Source organism: Panicum virgatum, chromosome 9K (genome assembly GCF_016808335.1).
Source record: "Panicum virgatum strain AP13 chromosome 9K, P.virgatum_v5, whole genome shotgun sequence".
NCBI classification, from domain to species: Eukaryota; Viridiplantae; Streptophyta; class Magnoliopsida; order Poales; family Poaceae; genus Panicum; species Panicum virgatum.
In genome coordinates this window covers 57,422,220-57,435,322 of record NC_053144.1, presented here as the reverse complement: position 1 = coordinate 57,435,322, position 13,103 = coordinate 57,422,220, and the positions used below count along the sequence as shown (strand labels likewise).

Sequence of the window (13,103 nt, the reverse complement as noted above, 5' to 3'; positions counted from 1 at the left end):
CGGTGAAGCCTAAGCGCGCGCGCATGGGATCGGGGCGATTCGGCTAGCTGCCTGGGGTTCCTACCAGGTGTTCTGCAATCTGCAGTTGCCGTGGGACGGTGAACTCGCTGCTGGCTGCCGCAGAAACGGCACCGGACCGTAGCAAATAGGTGTTCCCTTGTGCATGTGGACAGGTCGTCCCAGGGGTCAGTGATAGGCTGTCAAGGTTGTACACTAGTACTGGAATTGCAAGACCCGAGTTCCCATACTGAACGCGCATCGTTGATCGTTACATGTTCGGCACAAAGAGTGATGGCAAGTACCACCGCTGTTTGCGCTCACTTCTCTATCGGAACAGCCCAACAGCTAGAGCATCAGCCCACCATACTGTGCCACCAGGATGATGATGCCCACCCATACGAGGTTGCCGACGCGACGAAGTCCGCCGGGCGCGCCGCCATTCGCCGCGGGAACTGCTGCGCCGGCAGCGGTAGTCGCGCCTGATCCAGACACATTCCGGGTCACCTCCTTGCCGGACGCGGCGGAGCGGCCGCCGCCGCCGCCCTTCAGAGCGCCTGCACGCCGCGAATTAAACGCAGAAGCGTCACGAGAAATAAATACTTGGTCACTTGGACGGCGTAGGCCTACAGCCTATCTCACCATGGGCGGCGGGAGTATCGTCGCCTGCGGCGCCGGTGCCGGCGCCGGCGCAGGACATCTGGAAGACGGCGCGGACGCCCTGCATCAGGCCGGCGCTGTAGCCCTGGAAGTTGGACAGGATGCCGTCCACGCAGTCCGCCACCAGCATCATGTTCCCGAAGCACGGAGCGCCGCACAGCGCCGCGCTCGCGTTCGGGCTTGTGGGGAGCTTGTCCAGTAGTGAGCCTGCGCTGCCGTGCGGGCCGGCGGCACCACCGTGCGCCGCTGGTGCGGCGGTGCCGGTGCCGATCCCCATTTGCTTCAGGCACCTGTTGATCACCTGCACAGTACGTGTTTGGGGGAAGACATTAACCAGCAGCAGACAGCAGATCATAGATCCCAGATTCCCAGTGGTCTTGCAGTTCGTCCGTCTGAGCACTTACCGTGTGGTTATCAAAGCACAGGGCTGCTCTTGCTACGATCTGGACTGCATCTTGTGCTGTTCGCGCCAAAAAAAAGAAAAAGAAAGAAACAACAGGTAAGCTTTTTGTAAATTGCAATGACTGAAAACACAATATATGCGACACGATGCGTGTAGTTCTTGGATTCTTTGGCGGGTGGGTTCGTTATTCATTGCGCTGTCACCTTTGCAGGAAGGCATGGCCAGGCACAAGATAACCACAGCCAGTGCAGTAGAAGCAGGTAGCAGCTTGGATGAAAGGCGAGCCATTAACAGAAGCAGCGAGAGACAAATTCCGTTTCTGCAGAAACGCGAAGCCGATTGCTCGCAGCTGCCTCTGTGGGCTGTGGCTGTGGCTGTGGCTGTTGTCCTAGGACTAGCACGCTGATCAATATATATAGACCTGGGCTCCTCTGTCGAAGCCGACATCGCACTCTAAACTGAAAGTGATGATCCTTCTTGTACATGCGCTTTTAGGAATCTAGTAATCTATACCAGCAGAAGCTACCTAACCGGCATTTCCTATTTGACCAAGTTGAAAAGTAGGTGCACGCAGCCGATCGATATCAACAACCTTTTTCTTGCCAATCCTAGCTAGTTTTTTTTTTTCATGTTAAAGTACAGCTGCCTCAGGCCTAAACAAAGTTCGTATATATGCTACCTAGACTGCAAAAGATTTACTAATGAAACCGGGTCCTTTGTGGATCTCCCTTGAACAGGCTTTTCTGTGGGCGTGGTCTGATACTCTGACGCAAACAGCCATTGATTTTAGCCATAAGAGCATATGGCATTTGGCAATTTCATGGATCCATTAGTAGCTGGGCAGTTGGTTGTCGTACCAGGCTACCAGCTAATACTAACTACGTGCTTGCTCAGCATCCATATTGACGCCGCCGACGAATGAAAGCTCTGCATTTTCTTTTCTTCGACAGGCATGAGGGGTTTCGGATCGGAGAACAGGAGATGCAGCAGATCATCTGAAGTTCTGAACTGACAGGTCGACTTCAGATAGGATGGCGTCATGGCGATCCATTGGTGTGACGACTGATGGCAACGTTCCAAGCAGCTAACGTCTAGGCTTGAGATTTGCTCAACCGCGTAAGGGCAGGTACATTGCTATACATCATCTGTCTCATAACTCGTCTCATGTAATGCCACATAGGATTTTTGGTGATATGGAGGAGAGAGAGCAATGTGGTGGTTGTCTAGCAAAACAACCGCCTCATAGACTAAAATTTAGGAGTATGAGACTACTTTCCATCATTATATGAGTTGTTGTTACCATGCAACTCAAAATATTTTTTATTTCATCCACAAATTAAGGGATGTGGTATAACTATGAGACAACTAAAAAGATAAGTTATTGTAGAAGTTCGTCTAGTACGTCGTCTCAAGATTATGTGTCACTGCATGAGACCGTTTTAAAAACGACACCAATATACTTGCTCTAAGAAAGGAGATCGAGGGAAGAGTAGGATGAACACTACATATTTGTCCGTTATTAAGATCAGAATGTCATTGTTCGGTAGCTTAATGTTTAAATGCAGTGGATGGCAAGCACTGAGCATGAGCATAGTTCAGAGTTCACTCGGCCGCAAAACGCTAATTCATCATAGGAAAAAGGAGCAGAATGAGCATAGTTCAGAGTTCACTCGGCCGCAAAACGCTAATTCATCATCAGGAAAAAGGAGCAGACGGGACAGAAAAAGGGTGGAGATGCGGGGTATCGATCCCCGTACCTCTCGCATGCTAAGCGAGCGCTCTACCATCTGAGCTACATCCCATTTATTCCTTTTTGAATTTTAAAATGTATATAACGGAGTAGAATATCTGAACCGACAAGGTAAGGGACATCGTATAGGTTAAACCAATACAAACCTCCAAGTTAACTGAGAAGTTATCGTATTATCAGGAAACATAGGAATTGGCATGGAGCGTGATCGAAACGTGGTGTACCAGCAGTATACCACAAATTAAGAACTAGTGGCAGCAAAATGTAGCAAAATAAGTGTGCGATTAGGAATTTGCTGCACTTTACTAAAACCAGATTACTACCGACACGAATTGCGACCTGAATGTGCTGCACTTCTGTACATATACAGTTATACACCACGTACAGTATGTATAGATATAACATAAGAAAGTAAAAGGACTAACAAATCCACGGGCCTAGTAGATACAAGGTTCAGACAAAAAGCCCAGTCCAGCCAGGTCCCTATGTTCGAGAAACCGTGTTTTTTTCATTTTAATATTTTCAAAATCGTTTTTTACATAAATATATTTTTGGTTTCACAATTTACAGGTTTGTACCCCTACCGCCCGGCAGGGGGGCGGCAGGCTCCCACCCCCAATATAAAAGCCGAGGTCCCCCCAGGTCCCCCCACACCTGCATTTGCAGCAAACAACATCCATAGAGGGAAAAATGAGAGACGTGGGGTTAGAGAGGGAGTTGCAACAGCAAAGCCCTGCCAGATTTTGGATCCGAACCGCAGATAACCAATATTTCTCAACTTTGTCATTCTAATTTTTTAGATTTTTAATTCTATAGTTAGTGTTTTTTTATAATTGTAACCGCTTAGTGTTCGTATCAGTAGTTATAATTGAAGTCGTACCATGGTTTTAGAAACTGGTTTAATTAAAATTAAGTCTTTGGATGGCCAGATATGTCGAGCAAGGTGGCGTTTCAAGTTCATTACGGTGATTTCTATAGAATTACTCGTGATTTCTATGGAGTAAATCTATCATCATTGGAACGAAGACAGTGCAGTCTAGATAAACCCCTAGAGAGGAGTTTTGGTTCCATACGCAAGTGGCTTCACGGGAAGTTCAATGTGAATCCAAAGACTCATTTGCTTACGGTTCATACCGTGACTTCCTGGGAAACAAATGGGGATTTCTGGGAGTTGACGCTTATAAGTAGTACGGAAGAATGAAAACATTACATGCAGGCAGCTCTTCAAAGAGGGTGGCCTCTCGCAATGGTAATTTAGATTCACCAGAAGGTCGGTGATTTAGGTGAAGGATCAACACACACAACATATGAGGTGAATGAAGAGTTAGAAGAGGATAAAGAAGAAGAGAACATACAAACTACAGAACCAGAACCACAAGGTTTAGCAGATGAAGGCGAGCGGATACCTGAAATTGTGGAGGACATGGAGAAAGAAGACCAAGACGCACAAATAATAGAGCAATGTGGGGACTCATCGGACGATGAGGACGATGAGCGCTTCCTAGTGCTAGGTGAATGGCGTGAAGAGGGTTTTGGGAATCCAGAGGTACAAGATATTAGATGTCCGGAGTTTGAATACAGAGTGAATGAGGTCATACAAGGGGCAAAGTATCGTACCATTGAATATGTGAAGGATGTTGTGAAGGTCTGGGCTATATCTCTGAGGAAGGAATTCAGAGTGTTGAAGTCTAGCAGCAAAGAATACGAGGTGAGGTGTGCAGATAGAGACTGTACATGGCGAGTGCATGCCTACAAGGGGAAGTTCAAAACACACTGGGAATGTTCAATTGTTACACCACATACTTGTAGATTGACAGGTGTTGTGGGACATCACCGTAATATCACATCTATCTTCGTGGCTAAAAAGATGTATGTGGTGATTCTTGACAAAATGGATTGCGAGCCTGCATTGATAATTAGGGACATTGAACAGAATTTCCAGTATGTGATCAGTTATGCAAAGGCTTGGCGTGCTAAACAAAAAGTGTTTTAGATGCGGTTTGGCACTTACGAGGCTTCATATGACAACCTACCTCGTATGCTTGAAGTAATTGTGCACAGAAATCCTGGAAAGTGCTTATGATACATACAGTGTACCGAGCTTGTCAGGGGGGCCAAGCATTTTGCTGCGAGTTTTCTTCTGCATTGGTGCATGTGTGAGGGCCTTTATTTACTCCCTTCCTGTTCTGTGTATTGACGGCACTTTTCTGACAGGAAAATATAAGGGAACAATATTGATGACGATCGGAATTGATTGCAACAAGCAGATAGTTCTCATCGCCTTTGTTTTTGTTGAGAATGAGAACACAGAAAGCTGGTACTGGTTTCTTGAACGTTTGAAGATTCACGTTGTTGCTTGAGGTGGTGCAGCATGACTTGACGAATCTCCGGTCATCTGTTCTTGCGGAGGCCAAAAACTATAACCCGAAGATTTTTTCCATCTCATTCGTCTAGTTTGCGGCATAACTCCACCGAAGATACATACCAATTTACGAAAATTTGGTATCGATTTGTTAATCAACTCCGTGTCCTCGCGGTAATCCTAGCATATAATTACACAATAATTTTACTATTTCGTAAATATGGATTACGAATGACGGGCGGGATTAGAACTGAATAAGAGTTATCTTAATGTGCATCTCATACACCTCTGACCGCATCCATATCTTACTAGTACTTTGTAAGAATCCAATAACATTAGGATGACTCGCTAGTTCACATACCCTCATATATATCTTCCGATGTTCTAGCAGGTGTTTCTTTACATCTTGCGTTGTAATATCTCGAAACAATGTGAAATCTTTAAACTGAACTAATTTTGACAACACCATCTCTATCGTACCATCCGCTAATACATCCAACTTCTTACTAATTACAAGATGTGTCATGATCTCAAGTATTATACTAGATTTTTCTTCGGTCCATGAAAATCCTCCAAAATTGGAGGCAGCCATTGCCTTATGCTGCAATTTTTAGAAATAAGTTTAATACTATATTTCACTATCCAAAACTTAATTCTATTTTAATTTATAATTTATTTAGAAAACAAGTCTGTAATACAATATTAATGGATTCATACGTAACTTACCTGCAGATTACAAGTGCGGAATCCAGCAATGTTTCGCTGTTGCAACTCTCTCCCTCACCCCACGTCTCTCCTTTTTCCCTCTATGGATGTTGTTTGCTGGAAATGCATGTGTGGGGGACCTCGGCTTTTATATTGGGAGTGGGAGCCTGCCGCCCCCCGCCGGGCGGTAGGGGACTCCATGCGATAAAACAGAAATTTTAATTACATATAGTCCTCTACCGGCCCCCTGCCAAGCGATAAGGGTACAAACCTGTAAATTGTGAAACCGAAAATATATTTCTGTAAAAAACAATTTTGAAAAATATAAAAATAAAAAAAAACGCTCGAGAAACCACACAAGCCCACACCCAGCTAAAACATAGAGAACGAAAACGAGGCCCAAAGACCTAAATACCTTGACGGCTTGAAGCCAAAAAAAAAAAAGTTTCGTTTCCCTCCCAAATCGAGATCCCAATTTGATTTCCCTCTTCCTGACCGGCTCTCGAATCTTCCCCTGTAAGCCGACGCACGCACAAGCTCGGGCGCGAAAAATCCCCAAACCCAAACCCTAACCCCCATTCGGTTCGCCGGCATGGCCTCGCCCGGCACGGACGACGACATCGGCGACCAACACCTGTTCGACGGCGTCCGCTTCTTCCTCGTTGGATTCGAGGGCGACGTCGCGTCCCAGGTGCGTCCGCGGCATCCCCACGCCTCGTCCTCGCATTTTGCTTTCGCTGCTTCAGTTTGTCTGCGGGTTTGCGACGATTGGCTTGATTCGTTCCACCGGCGGCTGATAAGTTCCGACGGCGTGCGCGTGCAGTACCGTTCGGAGATGGAGCGGCGCGGCGGCGCCGACGCCGGGCCGTCGGGCAACGGGTGCACGCACGTGGTCGTGTCGAACCTCTTCTACGTGAGTTGGATTTGCAAATTGGTTTCTACCTGTCTTGGCTGTTTGGCTGGCGGGTGGGCTCTGATTTGATTTTTTTTTTTGGCGCAGGATGACCCGACGTGCGTGGCCGCGCGAGCAGCGGGGAAGAAGGTCATCAGCGAGCAGTGGGTGGAGGACAGCTTGGATCGCGGGGCACTTGCTGATACTGAGAGGGTTGGTTTTTGCTGCTAACTGTTCGGGCGCATATGCTCCCATTTCTGCATCGGGGCCATGGTTTAGTTTTGTGACCTGGTAATGTTTAGCTTTTGCCAGGTTATCTATTGGCCGGTGAGACATTCGAAGGGAATACTGGGTGTGCAATCACTGCTTATTTGCTTGACGGGTTACCAAAGAAACTATCGCGAATACATAATGGTAACAACCTCCCAATTTTATCTAATTTGTAACAAATGGAATGATTTCACATAATGGGATACCCTGTTGCCATAGTTTAAACAGTCCGATGCACACAACTCAGAGTGACACATATTGGAACTAGATGAAGTAGATGCATAAATTTAGTTAAATTTGTTGTACATTCTGCATCCAACTAAGAAATTAATGTGTTGCATTCACACATAAGCTCCTGGGTACTGTATTTGCGCTTGTTATGTTAAATTATATTGAGGCGATAATCTTCTATTTCTTTTATGCAGAAAATGGTTTCTTTAATGGGAGCACGATTCTCCAAACCTTTGTTAGCAAATGCCGTCACTCACCTTATTTGCTATAAATTTGAAGGTGAGTTATTTCTTTTATTGGTAAATCCATGACATACATATAGATATTATGCTGAACTTTGTTACAATAAGCAATTTGTTCTGCTTCCTTTCGTTCCAAGGAACTTTATAAGTGTTGCCTTCTCCTTGTTTAACAAAGCTGTCCTTATATTGTTTACCATGTTCTTTGATGTGAGATGCAAGTTACTCTTTCTAATAAGTGATTCGAATGATCAATTAAGAATTTTATATCTAGTTCGAAATGGCAGCTGTGTTTCCAAGTTTGTTTGTAATGTACATTTGTAGCTCATCATCTGTTTTTTGGTTGTACAATGCGTTGATCCCATAACAGTTTGGGCCTTTCTTCTGTTTAATTTTTATGTGAACCATACAAAGGTTTAACCTCATCAACCATGTTTCCTTTTTTTTCTAGAAAACTGGAAAAAAATCATAACTTACAACTATAAATTATACATAAAGAATCAGGAAAGTAATCCATTGACATAAATCATGACATGCCTATGAGATGTATACACTTTTGGTCATTTCTTTTTTCTCCAGGCATACAGTGATACATTGATTCAGATAGTTCTGTAAAGTTCTGTTGAATTTGACACTTCTTTTTTTCATATAATGCTAGGTGAAAAGTATGAGGTTGCGAAAAAGGTGAACATCAAACTTGTTAATCACCGGTGGTTGGAAGACTGGTATTTCACAATCGCCTCTCCTGACTTAACTAGAAAACCAGTTTGTTAACAAGATTGCTTATGTTTTGACTCATCCTCTTCTTTATTTCAGCTTAAAGGCATGGGAAATTCTCCCAGTTGATGATTATAGTAAAAGGTAAGTAACATTGCATATTTGTTCTTTGAAGATTTCTTTTGAATTTCCTGATCACACAGATTTAGAATGCGCTGAAAATTAATTCTGGCTATTTTTGTTATTCAGCACTTGGGATCTAGAGTTAATGGACGCACAAGCCAATGACTCTGAACATGAAGGAGAAGCTGCAAGTCCAAGGCCATTGAACAGTAGGTCCAATGTCAAGTGCACCCCGAACTCAAAAAATTGTGAGGAAGCTTTTGTGAAGCCTGATGTCGATGTATCAAAGCAATCACCTATCACTCCCAGTGGCAATAGACAGGCGGTTGCGGGAAGGAATTTGAACAGCCCTGGTCATGTCATGAAGACAGAATATGCAGACAGCAAGACATATGCCGTCACAGGTCAAAGCAACGCTAACTCTACGATTGTAGTTTCTGCTAAGGTTGATGCCTTTGCACCCATTCAAAGCCCACCTGGTCATATCATGAGGACAGAAAATGAAAGCAGCAAGACACATGATGTCCTTGCACCCATTCAAACTTCACTTGGCCTCAGTCAAAAGAGAGATAACTCTGTAGAAAGAAACACAAATATCCTGAATGTGCAGAAAGCTGAAGAAAAATATGTTGGTGTAAAGACACAGGACCATGCAAGTGGTATTCTAGGCCCTAGAAGCTCCAGCAAAGTGACTGCTTTTAGTAATCATCATTTAAATACCTTAAATGGGACTCCAGGCATTCTAATTGGCCATACGGATAATGTTTCTGAAAAATCTTCTTCCAATCATGATCAGATTCATGTTAGTAACGTCCTATTCACCAGCCCTTCAAGAGGAAACCAATCTGTGAATGATCTCAATTCATCAAAAGTTAACAGATGGCAACATCAGGAGAAGGATGAACCTTCAGGTATTGATGTCACAGGTGCTGGTTGGTTAACTACTGATGACAAGGTCACCAATCATGAGTCCGATCCGAAATCAGGAGGTGATTCCAAATCCAACAGCATCAAGAACACAAGGAACTCTAAAAAGGCTTCTCAGAAGTCATTGTCACTGGAAGGGCGTTCAGTTAACCATATGACATCACCTAAGAAGGCTGAAGAAAGCACACCAAGAGTTGACTCCAATGTTTCTTCATTACAAATAGGACATCAAAAGGCTTTTGAGCATGCTGACGTTCAGAGCATGAAAGGCAATGAAAATATTAAGACTGTGGATGGACTAGATGGTGCATATGCTCAGAAAAGAAAAAGCTTAGTCTCCCCATCTAGCCTAAATTTGCAAAAGGAAGAATTAGTCTCCCCTGTTAGTTGGCTGAGTGATGCATCTGATGCTGAAGCTAATGCTGTTAGTTTCGGAAAGCAACGATTCAGCTTATCTACAAGCAGAAAAACAAGATCTAGGAAGACTTCTCTCAAGCATGGTGGTCCCATTAATGGAATCAAGCTTCCTGAATCTTCTTCAAGTGATAAGAATGTAAAATCTTTACCGATAGCAAGAATGTCACTCAAAGCAATGGCAGAAAACAAATGCACCGCGAGTCCTTCACCCACTGTTCCAGATGGAAGGACAAGGTCCAGTTTCTCCTTTCAAAATAAGGACCGGGAAGATACACAAGGTAGTGGTAATGCAGTGAATCAAGATTGCTTGCATGAGATAGGAAGTGCCCGCACAGAGGATCAGGCACATGACAAATCTGTACGCAGTTCAAGTAATTCACACGTCGTTTCCTCTTCTGGAAATGCTGGCACCAAGATAACGGATCCACTCAAAGTCAATGATAATGTAGTGGCAGTGGCATCAAATTCAGAACTTGAGAAGGTGGTGTCTGATGCCAATGTGAAAGAAGGCAAAAAACAATTTCAAGACACTTCAAGCAAAGCTCTTGGTGAAACCAGTAATTCAAAGCAAGTAGCAACTCATGTTGGAAGGAATGTAGGTGCCAAGAGGCCTCGAGGTGCTGGTATTGAGGCTGAAGGATCAGCTATTAACAGTGGTAAGAAAGTCGTTCCTGAGTCATGGCTTGCTATTCCTCATGAACATGTTGATCAAGCCTCTAAAAAAGGCTGCATCTCGGCAAGTGCAGCTGAACTCAAAACAAATCCTCCAAAGAAAACACTGATTTGTGGAATGACAGATATTGTAGCAAAGAGGACACGAAATGCTTGCGCCAAGATAAATGACGCACGGCTAGCTTCTAGATTGGAATTCGGTAAAGTGAATTCTCAAGAAAATATTGAGATAAACCCCAAAAAGATTTTTGACACTGAAAATGCTGATGAACATCAAAGAAGTTCGCCGAAGAAACTACCAAACACCAGAGTAAGGAATAGTGCGAAGAGGTCACGGAAATCTGACACCATCACGAGCAATGAAACATTGGTTGACAAAAGTGAGACTGGCGTCTGGTTCATTGTTTGATGACTTGTTTCCCTCAGACAATGTTGAGGAATGCCCTAAAAATCTTTCTAGTTGTGCAAGTGCTAGTGACTGTGGAACACTTACCCCCAAGACCATATCGAATGTCAGAATTAGAAATGCAGTTCCCAAGAGGAAAATAAAAACTGTAGAAGACAAGTCAGGCAGCAAATGTGGTAAAGTTGGTAGTACCGTTGCATCTGTAGCAAAAGCTGTCTCATCAAAGAGAGTCGAAGAGATTTCATGCAATATCAACAAAGTAACTGCTGATCAGGACTCTGAGGAATCCAATAAGGATATGATAAGAGATGTAGACAAGCAAGAAGGACCACACAGTTCTAAGTTGAGAAGCAGCAAAAGAAATAAAGTTCCGACTTCATATCATGAAAAGGAGAACAGACTACACTGTAGTAATCTCAACTCTAAATTAAATAGAACTGGCAGTTTGTGTTCCAAATCAGATGCAAAATCAATTGAGAAACACACACTAGTGCTCAGTGAGCTCCAAAGGGTAAAAGGAAATGAACCTGGAGCCTTGATCTTGAGTGAACCTTCCTTATTTATTTTAAGTGGAGATCGGGAGCAGAGAAGGGAGTATCGCTCAATTCTTAGACACCTGAAGGGACGAGTTTGTAGGGATTCACATCATTGGACATACGAAGCAACACATTTCATTGCCCCAGATCCTCTTAAGAGAACTGAGAAGTTCTTTGCAGCAGCTGCAGCAGGCAGGTTAGAGCTATCTAGGTTATTAAGATTCTGCATCTTAAAGTATTTGTTAACATTTATTGTATGGCTCTTTATCAGTGTGAGATATGTGTACAACTGTATGGATTGGCTTGACAACTGAACATTATTTGCTAGTTTATTATGTCAACATTTTATCATCATTTTAGGATTGTCTTGCAAATTTTTCACAAAATCTGAATGGTCTCAGCTTCTTTCTCCAATTAGGTGGATACTCAAGAGAGAGTACTTGACATCCTGCATTGAGGCAGGCAAGTTTCTGGATGAAGAACCATTTGAATGGTTTGGTACAGGCCTTAATGATGGAGAAACAATCAGTTTTGATGCACCCAGAAAATGGCGAAATATAAGGCAACAGATGGGACATGGTGCCTTCTATGGAATGCAGATTGTTGTCTATGGACAGCTCATATTACCAACGTTGGTAAGTGTTCTTTGCTTAATCAACTCATCTGACAATTTTGTTTTGTTCTGTCTAAAATTAGTGTTCCTCTTCTTGCCAGGATACAGTGAAGCGCGCCATAAAAGCTGGTGATGGCATCATATTGGCAACATCACCACCATACACTCGATTTCTAGACTCTGGAGTTGATTTCGCTGTGGTATCAGCGAGCATACCAAGAGCAGACGCATGGGTTCAGGAGTTCATCCGGCACGGTATCCCCTGTGTCAGTGCCGATTATCTGGTTGAGTACGTCTGCAAGCCTGGCCACCCCCTCGACCGACACGTTCTCTTCAAGACGAACAATCTGGCCAATAAGTCCCTCGAGAAACTCAAGAAGAAGCAGGACGAGATGGCCACCGAGGAGACGCAACAGTCGGAAGACGAAGACGATCCGGAGGACCTGAGTTGCTCGGCGTGCGGGCGCAAGGACCGGGGAGAAGTGATATGCTGATCTGTGGCGACGAGGACGGCGAAACAGGTTGTGGGATGGGTATGCACATCGACTGCTGCGAGCCTCCCCTGGACGCTGTCCCCGACGACGATTGGCTGTGCCCCAAGTGCGCCGTACCGAAAGCCAAGACAAAGCCTACTAGAGGCGCGGAGCGCAAGGCAAGGGGATCCAGGCGAAGGTGATACGGCCATGTTGTGTGCTACACACCCTTGTTTTATTGAACGGAATAATGTACAAATAATCGGAGTCATTGTGAAGTTATCGGAAATGCCGTCTCAGCATATCTTCGTTCATGTTGTCTGCTGTCATCATGCAAGGCTGGGATGTGGTAAATGGAGCAATGCTAGTCAGCTAGTGCGCTGCATGTCCGCTTCTTCATGAAGCCATCTCTCTTGTGCTGAACGGGTAGTTGCATGTCAGTTGGGCCGGGAGCATGCCAGCAGTCCCGATAGCCCAGTAGAGCTTCTGGGCCGGGCGCTAGGTTGGACCCACGACTCTTTTCCTTTTAAACTGAAGACGGTCGGGGAGCAGAGCACGCGGTCGGTCCCACGTGCCAACCGAAGAAGGCGGCGTTCCTGTACTGCACGCTGCCGAGCAGCGAGGCGCTGGTGTCAGTTTGTCCCGCGATCCCATGATTACCGTCCTCCTCGCTTTCACCACCCCTTGAGCTTACCATCCTCATCCGGGCG

General features: G+C 44.7%; 1 pseudogene; it reads left to right on the top strand.

Moving 5' to 3' along the window:
• The first annotated feature begins 6,379 nt into the window (after positions 1-6,379).
• LOC120652641 lies at positions 6,380-12,707 on the top strand (annotated as a pseudogene).
• Positions 12,708-13,103: the final 396 nt, after the last annotated feature.